Consider the following 24,139-nt stretch of genomic DNA (forward strand, 5'->3'; position numbering starts at 1 on the left):
TCGGCTTGCCCTGCTAAGGGGAGGAGAGCATGGGATTGCCTAATGGCTGCAAGGATGATGGTTGTGCCTGGGGTACCCGCTTGGCTCCAAGGGTGGGGTGTTATATAGTAGCCTGCAACTCAGGCAGGTTCATTTTCTGGGCTAAGTCTCCTAGAAAGACCTTCTTGATCAGTGCTGCTGCCAGATGCCATTTTGACGTCAGTATAACGTGCTGCCATTGGAGGCCGTGTGGATATTTGTCATCCATGTTGCCACAGGAAACCATGTCTGCTATGGTCAAGGAAACTTTTTTGCATTGATGACGGCAGGCTCATAACTGAGAACGAGAGACACTGAAGACTTCTGTGACAACACTCTCCCTCACCCCCCCAAAAAGAAACAGTCCAGACAGGAAGCTATTGAAGAGAGCCTGCATTTAGGGCTGGTCTTCCCACATCCATTACAGTAGTCCAAACAGTCCCCCAAGACACACCCTTAAGCCAGCTCAGGGCAGGTAATTTCTTACTGAGACTGTAGGTTGTGTCCAGTTGTCAATCAAAGCCAAACACACCAGGTTCATCTGGGATTTGTGGGAAGCCTTCTGGTTCAGCCTCCCAAATGCTGGAATTACATGTATCTCCATATGCACATTTCTTTATGAAGTGCAAGAACATATCTAATTTGAGTCCTTTAAGTGGATTTTCTTCTCTGAACTCAAACCATGTAGGCATTAGTTTCCCTTGCATTCCCCCAAGACAGCGTTTTTAGCATTTTCGTAAAAAAAGAATACATTTGGTTCAGCCAGCTGTAGCATTTTTAGAAGATTAACAAAAAATATATTGGAATGTGAAGTGTGGTTGCATTTGATGTCTGTAGGGAACTAATCTTAGTTCTCTGGAGTTAATTGGTATAACAATGCAAAAGTGGCAAATCCATATCATTCATTTTATATTCCTTTAATTAATATGTTTTTAAGATAGAGTCTTGTTATATACCCCAGGAAAAGCTTGAACCTATGATCCTCCTGCCTCAGCCTCCTAAGGATTAGGATTATACCCGCTCATCACTACACCTTACTGATAAATGACAGCTGACATTTATTGGTAATTTCCAATTAGCCAATTATTGTATTGAGCACTTAGCTTAAAATAATCTTTGACACCCTGGGAGAGCTGTGTGGAGAGGGTATATATTAGCACTATTTAAAAATAGAAGTTTGAAGCACAGAGATGTAAAGTCAATCCCTAAAGTCACACAGCTTAACCAAGGTAGAATCAAAGTTTGTAGGCAGGAGGTCTGGCTCCAAGCTTAATGCTTCCGAATGCCACACAGTACTTTGTTAATTTATTTTCCTTTCTCCTTGACAACTGTACTGAATCAGTTTCAATTTCTTTACCATTAGAAAGAAAAAAGTTTTAGGTCAGCAGTTTCAGACAGTTGCTCTATTCAGCCACGGAAAGTAATTTGAAGTGGTTCTTGTGGTAATAGATGTGAGAATGGGCTGGGTTTTGCCTCGCATAAGCTGTGTGTGTAATTAAGGAATCTTCAGACAGAGGGGCTCTCTGGTAAGTAGAAGTCAGTTTGCTATTGCCAGTGTCAGTGAAGAGATAATTAAGTCTGATGTGCCCAGTTATGTCGCCTTTATTTGGCTAAAGAGATGAGAGCCATTAAAGTCATTTTTTAACTGATTTTGTTTCTAATGGATAAAGGACAGCGATAATGCTTCGAGTCATTAACAGAGGGCGTTTTAATATTCTGGATTTAAAGATATAACTGTATGCTTTGTATGCGCAGCACACAGTGCTGATGAGTCTGTTAGAACTGTAGAAAATAACACTGACATTCACTGTGTAAATGCTGTAAGCCTTTCCTTTTGGTGTCTGGTTCTTCCAATCTCTCTTTATCTACTTTTAGTTTATGTGTTGTATTAGGCAACAATCTCAGGACGTTCCTTCATTCCCACAAATAAGGCCCATTGTCTTGGGACAATTTTTAGCTCATTCTAATTCTTTCCAGTACTATTCTATGCATGTTATTTCTCTGAATTATATATTCTTATATTTTTCTGTCTCTTATGGGAAAAAAATTATAGTATTTTCAAACTTATGTGACAAATTGCAAACAATTAGGGAACATGTTTTTTTTTTTTTTCTGGATTCTTTCTAAGTAACATGAATCTTCTCTATCCAGGCCTTGAGTTTGTACTTCTCATGAAAGGGATATTCTTGACATATCCACAAGGTAATCGTCAAAGTCAGAGATATGACGCTGACAGAGTGCTCATCGCATCCCCTAACTGTTTCCAGGGTTTGGCCACTTGTCTCAACAGTGTCCTTTAGAACAGATGATCGAGATTAGACCTACACTGTACTTCACTGTCCTTCTCCTCATCTTCTTCCATCTGGAATCCCTGCTCTGTCCCCGAGCATGGTGTACTAAAGATTACACACAGTTTGTTTTTTAGAATTCTTCATCTGGAATTGTCTGATGTTTCTTTATAAAATATTTACTCTATGTATTTTGGCTGGGAATATCACAGAAGTGATTCTGTGTTCTTTTCATTGCATTCTTCCAGGTGTGACATAAATTCTATTTGCTCCTGGGCTGGCAATGTTACCTTTAATCTTTTCACTGAAGTGGAGTTTGTCAAGCTGATCCACCGCCATAGAGATCCTCTTTCATTCTTTATGGTAATATGTATTTCTGTGGCATTTGACACTTTGTATGTACGCCCTGGTTTTAACACTATGTTAGCAGGCATTAATATTTAATTAACAGCTAAATTAACTATCACTAATGACAGTAGCTACAGCATGAATTTTTTTCTCACTATTTTTTTCTACATTTGTTAGTATGCTATGGCAAAGAGCTTTTTAAAATTAAAAAATTAAAAAAATTTAAACCCTTATTATTTGTTTATTTATATTTATATCATTTCTTGCCTCCACATGTTTTCTAATAGTTTATAGTTTACTCTGTTGTATATTTTCATGCTCTGAAATACATTGTTAAGTTGATCTGTTTAAATCTTTTTATTTAGTTTTGGCTTAGTACTTCTGAGTGTTCATCTGCTCTCTTTGCTCCTTCTATCTGAGTGACTCTGCCTGCTTTTGGTGGAGACTAACAATCTGAAATGAGGATCTGGTGTAAGTGTGCTCACTGCTTTGGAGTGGCCTGCTCTCAGGTCTTTTCCTTTCATGGAAATGTAGAACATGTGTTTATATGTGTGAGGCTACACAAACATATGCCTACATGTGTATTTACTTGTTCCTCGGTCAATGCAATTGAAAAGTATACCTTAAGCCAAAACATGCCACGCTAATTGAATGCTATAAGATTTATTCCAATTTTGTCTGTTTGTATTTGTGATCTTCTTCAAACACAGGCTTCTATTGTTTTCCGTGTGCATTTAACTTTTTTTTTATTTCATTTTATGTGTGTGGGTGCTTTACCTGTGTATCTGTATACCATGTATGTATCTGATACTGGTAGAACTGCAGGAGCATCTGAAACCCTGGAACTGGAGTTACAGATGGTTGTGAACCTGTTGTAGGTGCTGAGAAATAAACCTGAGTCTTCTACAAGAGCAATGAGTGCTCTTAACTGCTAACCTCTATCTTCAGCCTCTGAATATGCATTTAAAATTTGACCAACTCCCTTATTCATCCTCTTCTCAAGATCCCGACTAACCATCCTTCTAGTATTTTGAGGGTCTTTCTATGTAGCTCAGGTTGGTTTAGAGCTCAAGATCTTTCTGTTTAAGCATCCAAAGCGATGAGATTACAGGTATGGGCCACCATGCTTGGCCCATAAATGTACATCTTAGAGTCCCACCCTGTCAGTGGACTCTGTCATCTGCAGGTGCCTTCCCATCGGCCAGGCCATGTTACTGTTTAACTAACGGCTTAGGTCTTGCCATTCTAAGTAGAGCTGTGCTGCTCCCATGCTGCTCTGTTCCGTACAGCTAGTTTTGGATTGGAATATCCAGAAAGGAAGTAAGTGTGTGATACCCCTTTTATATTTATGTTTTGTTATTAAGATATAGGAGTTTTTGTCATCTCCTAAGTAGTTAATGGCATGCAGAGATGAAGTCAGAAGACTAGTGACCTACAAGACCTCAAGCTGCACAGAGATTGATCATATAACATCTCCAGTCTTTATTAATTTAGAAATAGTCACATTATCTGAACAAAGGTCTTCAGTTTTTAACTACCCTTGGTTTGTTTGACAGCTTAGCCTCAATTCAGAACCCCAGGGAGCCCTGTTGGAAGGATGTATCAGCACCTCCAAATACCAGGAGGGACTTGCCTAGACTACACTGTCCAGTCTTGTGGACACATCCAAGAGTGCAGTTAGGGATGCTCAGCAAAGGTTTAGGAAGAGCAGATAGAACAGAGTAAGAACCCTTGCTCACCATGGGCCTGGTTTTATTTATTGGGAGGGTCCTGGGCTGATAGGGCAGCAGTGGAAACATGTGTAATCTTAGAAAGATTCCATCAACCACCAGTAAGAACAATGTCAATATTCTCACAATGTGTGCCTGCTCACTGCTTTCTCATGGGAATAAGGTTTCCAGGTGAGGAGGTGGAAGCCATTCCAAGTATATTCACTAGGCAGAGCTTTGGGAAAGGATAGACTAGATAAATTTGCCCAAATACAGTTGGGACGAGACCAATAATCTTGATGGTAGAGTCGGAGCATCTGAAATATTGACCTATATCTATTATGAAATGTGTCTTGTTCTTTTCTGACCAGGAAGCATTTTTCTGTTGGGAATGTTATAGCAGAAAGAGAAATGACAGATTTAGAAGGGGTTTGGAGGTGGGAAAACATCCTGAACAAACTGCCCTCTGAAGCCCTTCTGAATTTGAGGTTCTGGGGATGAAACCCAGGGCCTCACTTATGCCAGGCCAATGCTCTGTCTCTGGGTTGCATCCCCTGTTTAGAGGACAGAAATCCATAAAACCCTGAGGACACAGAAGAGAGGCTCATGCCTTCTTGCTCACACAACTGTCAGTTCCCCCTTGCACCTCAGTGATGGAGAAGAAGTAGAAAATTTACTTATTCTTAAAAGGAACTCAACAGAGGTGAGGCGCTGTAGGTAGTGCCTGTCATAGCACAGCTTATTTAGAGAGCTAGAGACAGGAGGATTACTAGATCCGAGGAACAATGATTTAGGAAACAAGAGACCAGTTCCACAAGTGGCTGTGGGGACATGTAATAAGAAGGATGGTGGCTTTGGAATACCCACTTATATAATGATGACACAGAATTATCCCAGTGATGTTTCTACAGGTAAGAGAAACAGTAGAATAATTAAGTGCAATCATTGTGAAAATGGAGTTATTCCCTGGCCTCTCCCTTTTCTTAGTGAATGGGGGTTTTCATATGGGAAATTCAGTGGTAGAAAGACAGGGTGACAACTTTTGCAAACTTGAGTTTGAGGGAGTGGGGCTACCATTGTTCTCCACATGCCGAGGGCCAGCTGGTCCAGAGACAATGGGCTGGGCTCTATTCTTTCCATCATGACCCAAAGTACACTACCCATATCTGAAGGAGCCACTTTCAGTTCAGCCAGTTCTAAGCTACTCAGTGTTGGCAGAAACTTTCGAACTTCAGTGTTTTACAAGTGGCAATGGCTTGGCGGGATCCGGGCCAGTTAATGCATGCAGCATCTATTTAGCAGTCAGCTCATCCTGCCGGCATGCGCACTTGAGCAGCAGGCTTGACAGAGACACAAAGAAATCAATGGGTTGACCTAGCCACCCATCCGCAAGGAGAGTTGGTCGCTTATTCCACCATGGGGTCTGGCCCCATTTTAGCATTCAGTTGTTTGCCACAAACATCGGGTCGCCTGCCTTGTGAACACAGCTTCAGTCTCTTGCCAAAGTGTTGCCTCCTTTCACAGGGAAGGCATAATTAAGAATACAGCTGCAAAACGGCTCTCCTCAACAATTTTCCCTGCTCTCCCATAAAATGTGGAAAATATGGGCCAGTACACCAGTACATTGATTAGACAGACTCCTGGGGTTGGGCTGTATGCGCTCTACCCACTTCTGGCACTTGGAGATAAGTTTTTGCTCTTCCATTGGAATTTGAGAGGTGAATGGGAAACAGCAGCCGTCTGGATAGTTCTTGGTTGGGGGGCACACAGGGCAGGAGGATAAGATCTATGCACATTTTCCCATGAGCATGCAATACACAACAAATACAGGCATCTTGACGATGACACGAGGTACCTGGCTCAGCACTCACAGCAACTGATCTGTTTATCTCATCTGCGAGCTTTGGAAGTTTTAGAAGAAGCTGCTCATTTATCCTGCTCGTCCATGAGATGAAGAGAAAAATGGATGTAGCTGAGTGTGCCACACTTTCTCGGGGATTCTTCTGTTGCAGTGGCATTTATGGTGTGGTAGGTTTGTTGTGGATGCTGGGGTCAGGGAGCTTGGGTTCCAGTAGCATATCCTCTGCTTCAGTCCTGAAAGCTCAAGCCATGTGTTCAACCTCTGGGAGCCTCAATTTTTCCCAGTGATTATTGCAGAATTATGTAGTTGCTGAGAATAATGAATCCATGCTTGGTCCATAGTACATGTTCAATAAATTGGGTGATTATTCAAATATTCATTGAGATAAACAAGGTTGTTAAGTAAAAGAGGGTGAGCTAGCCTTGTTTTCCAAGAACAGTGTAACATTTAAGCAGAATGACTTTTATTACACTATTACATTCAAGGAAGGAATGGAGAATACTGCTTTAATATAAGTTGTCTGAACAATCTATATTAAAAAAAATCTGTAATAATGAAACCCCTTTTAACCTAATTCTAAAAGGAAAGCAGAATTCTCTATTCTGACATTTTTAAAACATTTTTTATCATTTATTATGATTTATTCAATTTGTATCTTGGTTGTGGCCCCCTCTTTCATCTCCTCCTAGTCTCACCCTCCCTCCTTCTTCTCTCCTTATACCGCTCCCCTAGTCCACTGATAACGGAGGTTCTCCTCCCCTTCCATCTGACCTTAGCCTATCAGATCTCATGAGGACTGGTTGCATTGTCTTCCTCTGTGACCTGGCAAGGCTGCAGCCCCTCCCTGTCAGGGGGAGGTGATCAGAGAGCCTGCCACTGAGTTCATGCCAGAAAGAGCCCCTGCTCCCCTTACTAGGGAACCCACTTTGAGACTGAGTCTTTGAGCTACATCTGAGCCTGGGATCTAGGTCCTCTCCATGCATGGTCCTTGTTTGGGGTATCATTCCCTTCAGGGCCCCCAGGGCTCAATATTTTTTGACTCTGTTGGTCTCCTTGTGCATCTCCTGTCCCCCCCCCCACAGGTCTTTCTATGTCCCCCTTCTTTCATAAAATTCCCTGCTTTTTGCCCAAAATTTGGCTATGAGTCTCAGCTTCTGCTTCGATAGCTCCATCAGTAGAGTCTTTCAGAGGCCTCTGTGGTAGGCTCCTGTCCTGTTCCCTGTCTTCTCTTGCTTCAGATGTCTATCGCAATTGCCCTTCTCAATGAGGATTGAGCATCTTCCCTAAGGTCTTTGTTATTTAGCTTCTTTAGGAGTATAGATTTTAGTATGTTTGTCCTATATTATATGTCTAATAACCAGTTATTAGTGAGTTTATACCATGTGTGTCTTTCTGTTTCTGGGATACCTCACTCTATGGCCATACCATCCTGAACGCACCTGATCTCCTCTACTCTGACTTTCAACACTCGTCTCCAGCAGAGGGCAAAGTATGGAGAAGGCATGGCAAAAACATGGTCCCATTTTCTTCGTCTTTATTCTCTTCACTATGGTTTTCCAAATCCAAATAATGAGCTCACGAGAATTCCTGGTGGCTGCACAGCAAGCTCTCAACCGGATTTTTCCTCTCCAGCTCTCTAGTTAGCAGTGAACCTTGCCCCACTGCTTTACTCGTCCTGGTGAGTGGCCTGTGGAGTATGTGGCCTTAGACTGTGAGATGAAACAAGGGTATGAGGGGTGCTTGGTTTTTACATACCCCCCCAAAAAAAGCAGGGAAAAGGATTGATGTGTAGCAGCAACTTGCAATGGAGGGGAACGGACCCTCCCGCCGCTCAGCTGCCTGACCTTAGCGCCCTGGGAAGATCCAGCAGGAAGAAAGCCAAGGTTCGGTGCTTTGCGTTGGCAGCGACTGCACCTATACCTCCTTGCAGATGCGAAGTCAAATTTTCAAGTCCTCAGAGGACATCTACAACCAGAAAGAGAAGCATCTGATGAAGTGGTTTTCAGCTTTTCTTTCCCCTTTCAACCACCTTCCTCTGCCCTTCATACTTCAGGTATTCATAAAGAAATGAGCAGGGTGGGTGACAAGGCACGCAGGAAAATAACTTTCTTTGTAGAATAAAACAGGTAAGTAAACATCCTTGCTCAGACCTGGTCTAATGAAAAAGATTATAGTCATCTTAAGCATTCACCTGTACAGGCAAGAGGTAAGTAAGGCTTCCAACAAAGGTGCAAATACAGAGTCTCCGAGGCTAAGAAAAAGGAAACTGGATTTGCCAGTCAGGGGAAGTTCTGCTCTACAATTTAAGTCCTCAAATGCCATTCAAAGCCTCGGTGTTTGCATTGGAGACAGATGATCACAGGGCGCAGGTCCGAAGGGTGCTGTTTAACCTTTGGCTCCGGTCCCTCAGGAAAGCAGGTGACACCTCCGTTTCCAACGTTTCCTCTGAATGATTTCCCACCTGGTGGATTGACGGGTACTCTGATTATCTGCCTACGAAAAATGAAGGGATAAACAGCCAGGAGATGAAGATTGACTTGCAAGGACTCCGTCAAGGAGTGTGCGTTACACTTGGATAAAGACAAGAGTAAAAAGGGGACATGCAGAGAAATGTCAGATTAGCAACTAAATATATTTTGAAGAGGAACAGCGTTTTGTCAAAATGGTTGCCTCTTGAGTTGTAACGATTGCAGATTGTCACTGTCACAAACCGGGAGATCTATCTGAAAAGAAATGATTTTCTCTTCTTTGCCATCTAGAACAGCGCTTCCCTAACAGGCTTGAGTCATCTCCTTACTAATCTGTGGTCATGGCCAAGGGTTTCTTTCTCCTGGCAGGAAATCTGACCAAATCCAATGTGAGGAACAAAAATAATACAACAAGATGATTGACATTTAATGATGTAAATAATGATTTTTTTTTTTTCTTGACATATCTCCTTCAAACCAGACTTTCAATTCTGCTTGGGCATGGCACGCCATTCTGGTTGTTTGAAATACTCCTCCCACCTTGTATCCATCTGGACCAGGGAGACTGAAATGGCACTTGGAACTCCACACTTGGTTTTCTTAGGCTCTAATTGGCCTTCCCTGCAGCCATCCATTTTCTCACCCTCTCCTCCCTTTTAAATGCCCTTTAAAGCAGACGTCATGGAGCCGAGTCTCATTATCTGGTATTGGTGGGTGTTCTGTTGGCAAGGGGTCAACTTAGGAACAAAATGGATGAGGTTAAGAGGGTGGGCATTCTCACGTGCAATTGAGCACCGGCCCTCCCAGCCTCCTGCTCTAACCTTTCCTCCTGCAAATCAGGACCTGGAGCCCCTGATAAGCGGCCATGAAAAACACTCTGGGTAGACTTCGCTTCAAAATCTGTTACACAGCTGTGTTTGTATCTCTTGGCATCAGTGTATCTGTTCGTTCTTCACAGGGCTAGGAGGGGCAGGCTGGAGCTGTGAGGAAACACAATGGCCACCATGACAGGGCTTTGCATGTCCTTGACCTGTGTGGACTGGGCCCAGCCTTTCCCCAGCCCTGCTCATATCACAGCCTGTCTACTCATTCATGCATTGTTTTTTTCTTTGCGGTTCTCTTCCATCCCCACTCCAGCAAGGGGATCTCTTGCTATCCTTCCCCCAGCAGAAAGGATAGACTGTATCTGTGTAATGCAGGGTGACAAGCACCAGGCTTTGCATGAACCTGTGTCAAATTCAGCAGCTTGGCTTTTTTCAGTTGTGGCCTTCAGAACGGGAAACATGTTTAAAATTCCAAATGGCTGTTTGCCTTTTGAGCTCAAGACAATGGTCCCAGGCAGGACCACTCGTCAGTGTTGAAGGGACACAAGGACCCTGACACCAATGTGGGGGTGAACAAGCTTGGAATGCAGGTGTGGCCCCGGGACCTTTGATAATAGTACAGTTTGCCACCTGATTTAACTCTGTTCTGAAATGGCTTCCATCTCCCTCCTTCTCTTGCTCCCTCAGATTGCAGCTCACTCAGTTGTTCTGTGTTCTTAAGGTTGTGCCTCTGGGGTCCTTAAAATGGTTCTTCTGCCTCCCAACCTGGGCAGGCTCTACTCACCTGACTGGTCTTCCTGCCTCCCTGCTGGTCCTTGCCTTCACACTTGCTGGGTTACAGGGAACATCACGGCCAGCCCGCTGCATTCCAGAAAGGATGCCAGGCATGCCTTCCTGCAGAGAGATGCCAGGACAACACTCCCATGACCTTCTCAATATCCTCTCCAATGTTATGGGTGTAGGCTTGAAAGCCTGGAGAAATGGAAGCAATGTCAACTTTAGCCCACTCTTTGAGGAGGCCACTGCTATACTGACATTTTCAAGAAGAAGTGTGAGCTGATGTAGAACTTGAGTGAAATTTCCCTAAGGGTACAATTGCCAAGGAAAAAGCCCTGGTTTCCCTCTCCTTGCCATACCTCCTCTCACTAGAGGGCACATTTGAGAAAGCTGACTGCAGCACCGCTGCTTGCTGGCCGGATCCTTGGCAAAGGCTGTCGCTGGCTGGAGCCAAGAGCTGTGTGCGTGGCCTCAGGACCAGCAGAGGTTTTATAGCACAGCCCCGGGCAGCTCAGGTGCCTTGCTGTGGCTCCAGGACATGCATGCACCACTGGCAAGACCATCAGTTCCCAAGCACATTTCTCTCTGGAGTGTGGCCAAGGTCCACTGCCAGGCCAGGTTGTAATTTCCCACCTCTAACCAATTTGTTAGGAAACACCTTCAGTGTGCACGGGTAGAAAATCATCTAAATGTCCTTAAGGCAACCAGGCAGCCTGTTGTGTGGGCTGTGCTCCACAAGCCAACACAGAGCTGTCAGCAGTTTCTTCTCTGAGCTGTCATCCCTGCAAATATATGCTGCACATTAGGTCCTCCCTTGTCTGTAGGGCCGACTCTGGACACAGGCATTTGATTTCTCATTTTGCAGATGAGTTGCTTTGAAGACTGGAATTAAAACAGGCGTGGCTCATCAGACAGGAGCCAAGGAGGTGGTGGGAAGCCTGGGATTGGACCTCATCTTCACACTCTCTCCCTTTCTCGCCTTCTTCCTCTCCTGTTTCCTTGGTTCATGCTGATGAAGTTGGTCCTGATGTGTTCTTCTCTGAGCATGCGGACTTATCATGGCAGGGAGTACAAGCATTGGCTCCAGACAGTACTGTCTGAGGAAGCGTCTCCTGCTCACTGCTGCTTCACTTCTGCCTGGTCACCATCGTGGCTAGTCAGAGGATGTGGACTTTAAAATTTTTCCTCAACTTAATTCTCTAGATGGAAATAGAAATAGGAACTTGCTACTACATTTTTATTGGATGCAAAAGTCTCATGGACCAACCCACTCATTTCACACTGGGAATGTGAGCCTCGGGGAGGTGCCTTGGACTGATTTAAGAACACACAGCAACTTATGCAAGCCATTCAAAGAGCGAATTAGCAGCGACTGAGAGAGTATTTTGTGGTGGTCGTCTGTTATCCTCACGCAATGAATGATAAGAAACATTTTTATTAGCACGCGTTAATTGTGAAGACAAGCCGCATCGTGGCAACTTCATAATGCAAAGCACGCACTTTGATCGGATTTTTTTTTATCATTATCTTCTCTTCCTCTGTTTTAGCTCATTTCTTCTTCTCCATTTTCCTGTTTTAGTCCTCTTGGCTACATTTGTACATTTTCCTCTCTTAGTTTCCATATATATATGAAAAATGCCAACATAATGTTGTTAAGTTCTTGTATCTTAGAAAAATGAACAGAACTAGAGACTACTAAGGTAAAATCACATATTTCACATGTACATATATGACTGCCTTGCTAAGAGAAACTGGCTCATCTAAAGGGCAAACAGACTGGTAAAAGCCAGCTGTTATTCCACAACGGGCCCTAGGTGGCGCTGTTGCATAACTTCTGAAACCTGCAAATGCAAACTCAAAAAATCCCAAGTCCACCTTTTCTTTCTGTTTCTCCACTGTCCACCTCTAACGGCTTATTCTTTTATGTCCAGATATTTCAATATCTTACTTCCAAGTAGAAAGTGAAATAAAATTCTCTATGTCGCTCTACAAAAATAGAATTCCTTATGCGCGTAGGGGGAAAGCCTGAGCGCAGTTTGTGCTTTTAAAATGTCGAGGGCATCATGCAGATAAAGCCCTCAAGGAAGTTTCCACATCCATTTGCCGATGTTTCCAGGAGCTGAAGGGAAGGTACGCGGGGTGTAGCTCATCAGTGCTCAAGGGCTGTCCACTGAGAAGTTTATCCCTGAACACCGTTTCAGATCCCTGAAGTCTGGAGGCTTGGTGAGAATGGAGAGTTTGAGGCCACACGCTTTGCAAACTATGAGGGTCGGCACATTCCGCTTACAGGCAAGGCCTGAGAGTACGGCTTCTAGGTGCTACAGGGCACTTCCAGAGTATCCCGTGTAAGCAACTCAGCAGCTTCGCAGGGGGACCCCAAACACAGCGTCTCCTTGGAACTAACCTCGTGTAGACATTCAATAACGCCATGTGCCTTGTAATTCCCTTGAAAGTTAATGAACGGGTTAGAATTAATTTTAATAAATGCTAATTAATTGCCGTTTGCCTCACGTTTTGAAGAACAAAGACACCCTGCGGTATTTGGCCATCTTCCCCTGTTGTTTTGAAGCGCTGACAGCAGAGGACAGTGTTGCTCCGTATATGCCTCAGGCAAAGGCCTGCGAGGGTTGGCGAGAAAATTCCCACAATCCTTTTCCAGCAGGACTCCACCAAGAGATGCACCCACAATTCAAGCCTGGGTAGAGACGGAAAGCAAGGCCCCGGGAAGTTTCCAAAGTGAACTCAGACTAAGCGAATAATTTCATCCTTGCATGATTTAGTTTTATCAAATTTTACTGAAGTGCCTCACACCCGCGTATTTAAGTTACACGGCCAATGAATTTAAAATAATGGTTTACTTTCTGTGTAGGTGTGTTGTGTGTTGGGGGAGGGGAGCAGAAAGAGGGGAGATAAGTATAGATATTTTTATAGTATATTGTGTATAGATACTTACACATTCCTTCCATCCATCCATCCATCCATCCATCCATCCATCCATCCATCCATCCATGTCTACCTACCTGCCTATCTCATACATATTCAGAGAGTCTCCAGAATTCCACATGTGAAATCTCTAGCTGCAACTGCATCGATAAGGAGCTCAAGTCAATACTTTTCTCATCTGGGGAATAAAGTTATGGACCTAGGGTTCCCGAATCACCTCCAGCTCTGACATTTGTGACATTTGCGAGCATTTCCATATTTTCTGGCACTTTCTGCCCCTTCAGAGTTTACAAAACAGGCTCTCGTCCTTCAGGTCACACTGACATTGGTGAAGTCACAAAGCTGGATTATGCTCAATGTCATATCTTATTTGGCTGTTGGATGCTATTTAGCAAGACTCCTGTCCAAACGGCAGGCAGTGGAGACCAAGGCAATTAGGGAGATTGATTTAGCATGCATGATTTCATTTTCCGCTTCCTACGGTGAGAGATGAAGGGCCCAAGATAACCAAATTTGACTTAGCCAAATTTAGACATCAATTTTTCAGATTGTTTTCGTGTTGCAACAGCACTTAAGGTAAATTTAAACTTCATTATTTTTTAAAATAACTATTTCAGAAGATTTTTACAGGTATGTGAAAATCACTTGTGTCTTCTAAAGGCTCCTTCATCCTTTCTGCCTTAGTTTATTGTTTAAAAAGATTAAAACATGCACCAACTTCTCAGATAATGTTATTTTTTGAGTCTCTTTGTGTATTTGATGTTACATTACATCAATCTGTTCATTAATTTTAGGCTGGTTCATTTCATTGCTGTTCCTTTAATCATATGGAGACATTAAAATGTCACCAAATAATAACCTTGAACACCAAGAAAAAAAAAGTATGGCTGAAACAGCTCTGGTATTTGCTGGATATTGATTCTCTAATTGGATTAAAGTCTGTCTTTGACAGGATTCCAAGAAAACAAGAAACAGCTCATGATTCACAACTGACTGGATCCCATCCCAGTGGCCACGGGTGATGCTCATTCATTCAGCAAACTCTGATTAAGGGTTTTGGTGGGCCTGGCTCATGCTGCTGGTCTTGCCCCTTCTGCTACATTCTCTGTATAGTGATAGGACAAGTAGACAGGAAAAGTAGCATGGGTCTTGGAATTTGTTCTGGTCTGCTCAATGTCCTTCTTGAGGAGGAAGAAAAGCCCTCAGAGAGAGCTGAAGAGGCACCCAAGAAGGGGTGCGAAGGCGTTCCTCACGGTGTGTGGGGAAGCTATAAGTGCCTCTGAAGTGACAACTCTGGGCATTGAGAGAATGCCTTGGCCCAGCTTCCAAGACTTCATAACCATCACATGAACTTCTATGAAGGTGGGCATCTGGAATGGTGGCTGATGCTTTCTTTGTGAGGTACTGAGGGATGTCAGAAACACTGTGGACCATTTGTTGGTAGGGTCATTACAGATATTCAGAGAGCATGATAACAGTGAGATGCTTTGTTCAGAAAAGCAAAATTGTTTGCTTTTTTTTTTTTTTTTCTACAGTTAGGTTGTTTTTGCTTTTCCTGTGCTTTAATGTTGTTTCAGCCTTTAATTATGTGCATGTGTGCATGTATGAGTGTGCACGAATGCACGTGTGTGTGTGGGTTCTCCTAAAGGATGTCTGTTTGTCTGGAGCTGGGTTAATGAGTGCTTACCAGCCTGTAACAGAGCTGGACACCAGACTGTGGCCTTCTGCAAGAGGAGCCATCACTTCGGACACTGTTTTTGCTTTCTAATGAGAGTTTTTGCCAACCGAGAAAGCTAAGCTAACCTGAGAGGTTCTCGCGCCCTTCCATGCTCATCTGTGTGCGTACCCTCACACTCATATCCCAGCTGGGGCGTCGGCACCTGGGAACAAACACCTGACCATTTATCAAGTAGCAAGGGCTTTCAGGTAACTTCTTCAAATCCTCACAACAACACTATGAACTAGACACACTACGGACATTTCATCAGAGGTCAGAGAAGTGACATCTCACAAGCAGAAATGTGAAATTCCGAAGAGTATGCTGTTGCTGAATGAATCCATCCCCGTAGGGATCCTTGTGACATGGGTGGGAGGGCAGCTGAGTCATTCTGGACAGCGTACACGGAAGCATGGCATTCTTGCCTTGGGTAGTAACTGCTGGGAGATATCACCGTGGGAGATAAGACCCGTACTGAAGCTTTCCTATCCACCTTCACATTGTTAAGGCTTATGAATCTGCTAAGTTCTTGGCAAGACCAAAGCACAGCATTGCAGCTTTTAGTCCTTGTGAGGAGCAGCTGCGGAGCGCTGGGTGTCTTGGCTTTCTTGTACCGTGTTAACTTTCTGGTTCTTTATTTGTTCAGGGTACTGAAGGAACATTGCATCTGCATGATCTGTGATGGCAAAGAGTCTCTGAGAGTTGAGGCCCCGGTTGTAGAAAGGGGAGAGATAATACAGATGGTGTTAAGGCCTGATTGCCATTTGTCATGTCTGCAGAGGTTTCCAGAGTGTTATGTAATTTAAAATGAAGTTTAAAGCAGCAGCTTAAAGGTAAATTGTGTCAGAAGACTAAAAGAGTCATTAGAGACCCAGTCTTGTGTGGCTTGCTTCATAACTAGAAATAGCAGTGGAAGAGAGATAGCCATCGTAAGAATTACAGCGAAGTGAAATGAGCTTGTGCCCAATGGTACCTGCTCATTTCCTTTCTTTATAAGATGATCATGAGATAGTGTAGCAGGAAGAGTTAAATTATATTCTAACAATAGTGTCTTAATTCGTGGGTGAAATCTAATATTTCATCTATCTCATTACATCTTTTAACATCCCATGAATAAAGTTGTCAAGTTAACTACACACGCTGAAGCAGTTAAAATGAGTGTTTAACATGGTTTCACTACATTTTCACAACACACAAACACTTCTGGTCTCCACGATCTACCTTGCGAGGCTGTGTTCGCATCAGGAGAGGACTGTGTTTCAGGACTTTCAACCTATGGAAAGATCTGTGAATGTCAGGAAGAATGGGAAGAAGCCACATGGACCTAGGGGTACGGTGGCAGATCAGGAGCTCCCCCTGTGTGACCTGGCGAGGAAGAATGAAAACAACAAAGATTAGAATCTATTTCAAAGAGATAGCCAAAGAGTACCAGCAAACACAGGGAATGACAAGCACGATGGTGGGGCAACACAGAAAGGATGACTCAGCGGAAAGGATTCAGCCTATCAGGGCCCTGGCCAGGGGGCGCCCTGGAGCGGGAAGGGGAAGCATGGCCCCTCTGGTCCAGGCAGCCCCGATGGAAAGAGATTGGTGAGCTTGGTGAGCTGAGCGCACAGCTCTCAAGCCTTGAACCCAGCGTGGGTTCTGGTGAAGTCTCCATAGGACAGAGAGAATTCCATCCTGTCTTCTAGTCTCTAGGGACGGCGTCTGGGTGGCATCTCGCAAGGAATCTGTGGCTTGAAACTGAGCCACTATGGGGGTCTGAGAACAAGGAACAACCACGAGTCAGGGGACCTGAGGCCAACTTGCCACAGCCCCTGGGCAAAGAGCCATGGGAAACAGTTGTGGAAACCAGAAGGCTCAACGGTTGGCAAACCAAAAGGATCACATGACAAGAGGCTTGGCTAAGGTACTCAAGTGTCCAGGACCATGAACCCACCGCTGGTGGCTAGCAGCTGACCTCTGCTCCCGGAAAAGACCTTGATAATCTTGGCTCCGAGACCCCTGGGTGGTACAAGCCTCTGTTGCTGCTTACCCTCTGCGAGATTCAGGGCTGGAGAGCCAAGGAACTCTTGACATCCCGAACTGCCTACTGCTAACGGGCTGCTTTACTTGTTTTTATATTTATTTATTAGTGTTTAAACTTGAAAAGATTGTTTTCATCCCATATATTCTGATCATGTTTTCCCCTCCTCATCACCTTCTAGACCCTCTCCAGCCATCCAGCTCCAGGCCTTCTTTCTCTTAAAACAAACAGGCAAGTAAGAAAGACAAACAAGAATCAGACAAAATGAACAAATGGATAAACAAACAAAAAGAAAAGAGCGCTCGAAACACATATACACACACATGTACAAAAACACATACAGATGTAGATGTTGACAAAATATAGACACACACACATACAGACTTGCAGATACATACAAACAGCACATCCATACTCATACACACATGAACGTAAATACAGGCTGACATACACATGTGTAGACACACACACTACACAGACACATGCAGGCACACACACACACACACACATGCATAGATCCACATGTATCCACACAAACCCTCACACAGGCACACAAACATACACACATGCACAAACATTTTTTATACACACACACATGCTATAAAAATAAAAACAAAAATCTAAAGCCATGATATACAAGCAAAAGACTACTACTGTGAAAAAGAGAAAGACTTCAGAAATACCGCTGAGTTCAGTGTATGTGGGCATCTATCTACTGCTGGGCATGGAGCCTGACCCCAAATGTGGTTTCTATGGCCAGTGAAGCCCTTGGAAAAAAACTGATGTTTTCTTTCTGAGTGGTTACCGATTGGAGCTAACTTCTGGGATAGGAATGGGGTCTCCTGCCCACTTCCCTGTCTCAGCTCTGGGCCCTCCTCTGGTTTGATCCTGTGCAGGCCCTGTGCATAATGCCACCATTTCTCTGACATATGTGCATTAGTCCTGCTGTGACTGGAAGACACTGTTTTCTCAGCGTTATTCATCCCCACTGCTTCTTTGTGTGTGTGTGTGTGTTTTAACTTTTATTAATTACACTTTATTCACTTTGTATCCCCCCATAAGCCCCTCCCTCCTCCCCTCCCAATCCCACTTTCCCTCCCCCTTCTTCACATATGCCCCTCCCCAAGTCCACTGATAAGGGAGGTCCCCCTCTCCTTTCTTCTGATCTTAGTCTATCAGATCTCATCAGGAGTGGCTGCATTGTCATCTTCTGCGGCCTGGTAAGGCTGCTCCCCCCTCAGGGGGAGGTGATCAAAGAGCAGGCCAATCAGATTATGTCAGAGGCAGTCCCTCTTCCCATTACTATGGAAGCCACTTGGACGCTGAACTGCCATGGGCTACATCTGTGCAGGGGTTCTAGGTTATCTCCATGCCTGGTACTTGGAGTATGAGACTCTGGAAAGACCCCTGTGTTCAAATTTTCTGGTTCTGATGCTCTCCTTGTAGAGTTCCTGTCCTCTCCAGATCTTACTGTTTCCCACTTTTTTCATAAGATTCCATTCACTCTGCCCAACAGTTGGCCATAAGTCTCAGTGTCTGCTTTGATAGTCTGCAGGGCAGAGCCTTTCAGAGGCCCTCTGTGGCAGGTTCCTAATTTTTTTCCTGTTTTCTTCTTCTTCTGATGTCCATCCTCTTTGCCTTTCAGGATGGGGATTGAGCATTTTAGTCAGGGTCCTCTCTTTTGATTACTTTCTCTAGATGTACAGATTTTAGAGGTTTATCCTATATTATATGTCTATATGAGTGAGTATATACCGTGTGTGTCTTTCTGCTTTTGTGACAGCTCACTCAGGATGATCCTTTCCAGTTCCCACCATTTACCTGCAAATTTCATGATTTTCTTATTTTTCATTGCTGAGTAATATTCCACTGTGTAGATGTACCACAATTTCTGCATCCATTCTTCAGTTGATGGGCATCTGGGTTGTTTCCAGCTTCTGGTTATTACAAATAAAGCTGCTACAAACATGGTTGTGCATTCATGTTTAAAGTATTGGATAGATCAAGGATACAAGGCACATATCTAAACATAGTAAAGGCAATATACAGCAAGCTTCTAGCCAACATCAAACTAAACAGAGAGAAACTTAAAGCAATCCTACTGAAATCAGGGACAAGGCAAGGCTGCCCACTCTCTCCATATCTCTTCAACATAGTGCTGGAAGTCCTTGCTAGAGCAATAAGACAGTTGAAGGAGATCAAGGGGATACAAATTGGAAAGGAAGAAGTCAAATTATCACTGTTTGCAGATGATATGATAGTATACATGAGCAACCCCAAAAACTCTACCAGGGAATTCCTACAACTAATAAACACCTTCAGCAAAGTGGCTGGATACAAAATTAACTAAAAAAGAAAAAATCAGTAGCCCTCCTGTATACAAAAGACAAAAGGGCTGAGAAAGAAATTAGGGAAACAACACCCTTCACAATAGCCACAAATGACATTAAGTACCTTGGAGTAACCCTAACCAAGCAAGTCAAAGACTTGTATGAAAAAATTTAAAGTCTCTGAAGCTTTCTTCAGAATTAGAATTAGAAGAAGATATGAGAAGATGGAAAGCTCTCCCATGCTCATGGCTTGGCTGGATTAACATAGTAAAAATGGTCATCTTACCAAAAGCAATTTACAGATTCATTGCAATTCCCATTAAATTACCAACACAATTCTTTACCTTGAAAGAAAAATTCTCAACTTCATATGGAATAACAAGAAACCCAGAATTGCTAAAACAATCCTCTACAATAAAAGATCTTCTGGAGGTATCTCCATCCCTGATCTTAAGCTGTACTATAGAGCAACAGTAATAAAAACTGTAATAAAAACTGCATGGTACTGACATAGAAACAGAATGGTGGATCAATGGAACCAAACAGAAGACCCAGAAATAAACCCACACACTTATGGACACGTGATCTTTGACAAAAATGCCAAAACCATACAATGTGAAAAAGATAGCATCTTCCACAAATGGTGCTGGTCCAACTGGATATCTACATGTAGAAAAATGCAAATAGATCCATACTTATCACCCTGCACAAAACTAAAGTCCCAGTGGATCAAAGACCTCAACATAAAACCAGACACATTAAATCCGTTAGAAGAAAAAATGGGGAAGACCCTAGAACTCATTGGTACAGGAGATAACTTCCTGAACAGAACACCAACAGCACAGGCTCTAAAATTAACAATCAATAAATGGACCTTCTGAAATTGAAAAGCTTCTGTAAAGCAAAGGACACCGTCATCAAAACAAACAACTGCCTACAGATTGGGAAAGAATCTTCACTAGCCCTTTATCTGACAGAGGACTCATATCCAGTATATATAAAGAACCAAAGAAGCTGAAAAGCAACAAACCAAGTAATCCAATTAAAAAATGGGGAACGGAGCTAAACAGAGAATTCTCGACAGAGGAATATCGAATGGCAGAGAAGCACTTAAAGAAATGTTCAACTTCATTAGCCATCTGGGAAATGCGAATCAAAAAGACCCTGACATTTCACCTTACACCCATGAGAATGGCCAAGATCAAAAACTCAAGTGACAACACATGCTGGAGAGATTGTGGAGAAAGGGAACCCTCCTCCACTGCTGGTGGGAATGCAAACTTGTACAACCACTCTGGAAATCAATCTGGTGCTTTCTCAGACAACTAGGAATAGCTCTTCCCCTCTGGTTCTTACAGTCTTTCTTTTCCCTAAGCCCTGAGGAGAGGAGTTTGATGGGAGTATCCTGTCTAGGGCTGAGTGTTCCAAGGTCAATGGTTAGAAGGTCTGGGGGTACAGAGAGAAGTCTGCCTACACAGACCTCAGCATCATGTTTGCTTCTTCTCTTCCAAACATGCTTTGGAGAAATACCTAGTCCAGAACATGAACAACCCCACAGTATGTAAAATGATGATTCTCAGAAAAGAGGGAGAATCACCCACCAACCACCAAGTTGAGGGAGTCAGGCAGAGGCTCCAAGAATGCAGAAAGGGAAACCTGAAAAGTAAATTCAATTCCGGGAGACATCTAAAAGCTGTTTATATAGGCCTGACAACAGTCTGTGTCCTGGGAAAGACAAGAAGCTACAACTAACCCCCCCCTCCAAGCCCTGACACCTGTCTCCCTAACTTTAATTATCTTTTCCTTTTTTGGCTTATCCTATTTTCTCTTGTTTTTGAACCATAGTTTGACTCATTCTTTTTTTTTCACCTTTTTTTAAATTTTTTTTTTAATTTTAATCACAGGTTTGACTCATTCTTTTTTCAAAAAATGCTTTTGTAATTTTAGTTTCTATTTACATTATTAGAGTTACCTAACTTTCTGTACACTTTTTTTTTTATTGTTATTGGGCCTGTTTTTCCTCCCTCTACCCTCCCTTCCTATCTCCCTCCATCCTTACTTTCTTTCCCCTTTCCTTTTTCCCTTCACAATATTTTCTCTACTTTCTTTCCCCTTTTTAAAACATCGATTCCTCTTCTATCACACTTCTGTATCTCATTCATTTACTATTTTTGTATTTACCCTAAATAGGCTTTTACTTAGTTTCATACTCTCCAACAGTCTTTCCATTTGCTCCTCTGTGGTTATTGGTGGTGTGTTAGTGGACTTCTGGTATTATTTATCATAGCTTGTTTTTTCCTTTCTGGCTTTTCCTGGGGATTGATTGAGTAGTAGATTCACTAGGAAAATCCCCGCGTAAACCAGAAAAAAATATAGCCCACAAAGGATGTGCAAGTAGTAACACAGAAACATATGAACTATTAAAAAAATAAACATAATATGATCCCTTACAAAGATCACAATTTCTCAATTCAAAGGTACTGAGATTTGTAAACTACTAGGTGAAGAATTAAAAACTGGCTTGCATTGTTATTGTCAATTGCTCTTGGTTCTTCTTGTTCTGAAGAGTCCACACACTTTGAGCACAGGGCTTGAAGAAATCCAACTATTACTGAACTGAAAGCTTCTCCTCTACTGGAGAGCTTCCATCTCTAGGCTGCCAGGCGAACAGAGCCATCAACAGTCTTACCAGCTGTGAACTCTGTGAGTAACAGTACTGGTAAGATCTGCCCATGATGCGATAGTGGCATGAAAGTTGGTAGCATAACCAGTAGCTTGCTAATTGGAGTTAATGCTTTCTCTAGAAAAAAAAAAGGACTTATAGCTGTTGTGATAAAATCAGTGAAGAACTCATGTCTAGGTTTGTAGGTTATAGGGGAGAACTTACTCCTATTATTTTGCTATGTGGAGGGAACATCAAATGCCTTCTAAATACTTATAGATTAGTACAATTCTATTTTTTAATTATTAGTTACAGTTTATTAACTTTACTTTGTATCCCTGCTGTATCCTGCTCCCTCATTCCCTCCCAATCCCACTCTCCCTCCCTCATCTCCTCCCTGCCCCTTTCCAAGTCCCCTAATAGGGAAGACCTCCTCCCCTTCCATCTGACCCTGGTTTATCAGGTATCTTCAGGACTGGCTGCAAAGTCCTCCTCTGTGGCCTAGTAGGGCTGCTCCTCCTTCAGGGTGGGGGAGGTCAAAGAGCCCACCATTCAGTTCATGTCAGAAATAGTCCCTGTTCCCCTTACTAGTACCCAAGGGTACCCACTTGGATACTGAGCTACCTTGGGCTACATCCGAGCAGGAGTTGTAAGTTATAACCCTACATGGTCCTTGGTTGGAGATACAGTTTCACAAAAGACCCCTGTGCCTAGATATATTTGGTCCTTGTGGAGCTCCTGTCCTCTCCAGGTCATATTAACTCCCCCTTCTTTCTTATGATTCCCTGCACTCTGCCAAAGGTTTGTTATGAGTCTCAGTATCTGTTTTGATACACTGCTAGGTAGAGTCTTTCAGAGGCCGTTTGTGGTAGGCTTCTGTCTTGTTGCTTGTTTTCTCCTACATCCAATGTCCATCCCATTTGTCTTTCTAAGTGAGGATTTATCATCTTACCTCGGGGCCTTTTTCTCATTTATCTTTTGTAGGTGTATAGATTTCAGCATGTTTATCCTATCTTATAGGTCTATATAAGTGAGTATATACCATGTGTGTCTTTCTGCTTTTGTGATACCTCACTAAGGATGATCTTTTCAAGGTCCCAACATTTGCCTGCAAATTTCATGATTTCCATGTTTTTAATTGCTGAGAAGTATTCCATTGTGTAAAAGTACCACAATTTCTAAATCCGTTCCTCAACTGAGGGACATCTGGGTTGTTTCCAGGTTCTGGCTATTACGAATAAAGCTGCTTCAAACATGGTTGAGCAAATGTCCTTTTTGTGTACTTGAGCATATTTTAGATACATGCCTAGGAGTGGTATAGGTGGGTCCTGAGGAAGCAGTATTCCTAATTATCTGAGAAGGTGCCAGATTGATTTCCAAAGTGGTTGTACAAGTTTGCATTTCCACCAGCAATGGAGGAGAGTTCCCCTTTCTTGACAACTTCTCCAGCATGTGTTGTCACTTGGGTTTTTGATCTTAGCCATTCTGATGGGTGTAAGGTTAAATCTCAGGGTCGTTTCAATTTGCATATTCCTGATGGCTAAGGACGTTGAGTATTTCTTTAAGTGTTTCTCTGCCATTCTGTATTCCTCTACTGAGAATTCTCTGCTTAGCTCTGTACCCCATTTTTTAATTGGATTGCTTGATTTGTTACTTTTTAATTTCTTTAGTTCTTTATATATACTGGATATTAGCCCTCTGTCAGATATAGGGTTGCTGAAGATCCTTTCTCAGTCTGTAGGCTGTCATTTTGTTCTGGCAACAGTATCTTTTGCTTAACAGAAGCTTTTCAGTTTAATGAGGTTCCATTTTTTGATTGTTGATCTTAGAGCCTATGCTGTTGGTGTTCTGTTTAGGAAGTTGTCACCTGTGCCAATGAGTTCTAGGCTCTTCCCCACTTTTTCTTCTAATAGATTTAATGTGTCTGGTTTTATGTTGAGGTCTTTGATCCACTTGGACTTTAGTTTTGTGCAGGGTGATAAATATGGATCTATTTTCATTTTTCTGCATGTAGACATCCAGTTGGACCAGCACCATTTGTTGAAGATGCTGTCTTTTTTCCATTTAATGGTTTTGGCTTCTTTGTCAAAAATCAAGTATCCATAGGTGTATGGGTTTATTTCTGGGTCTTCTATCCAGTTCCATTGATCCAGATTAGTGCAATTCTT

The sequence above is a fragment of the Psammomys obesus genome, unplaced genomic scaffold, assembly GCF_907164565.1.
Source record: "Psammomys obesus unplaced genomic scaffold, mPsaObe1.curated_primary_1811, whole genome shotgun sequence".
NCBI classification, from domain to species: domain Eukaryota; kingdom Metazoa; phylum Chordata; class Mammalia; order Rodentia; family Muridae; genus Psammomys; species Psammomys obesus.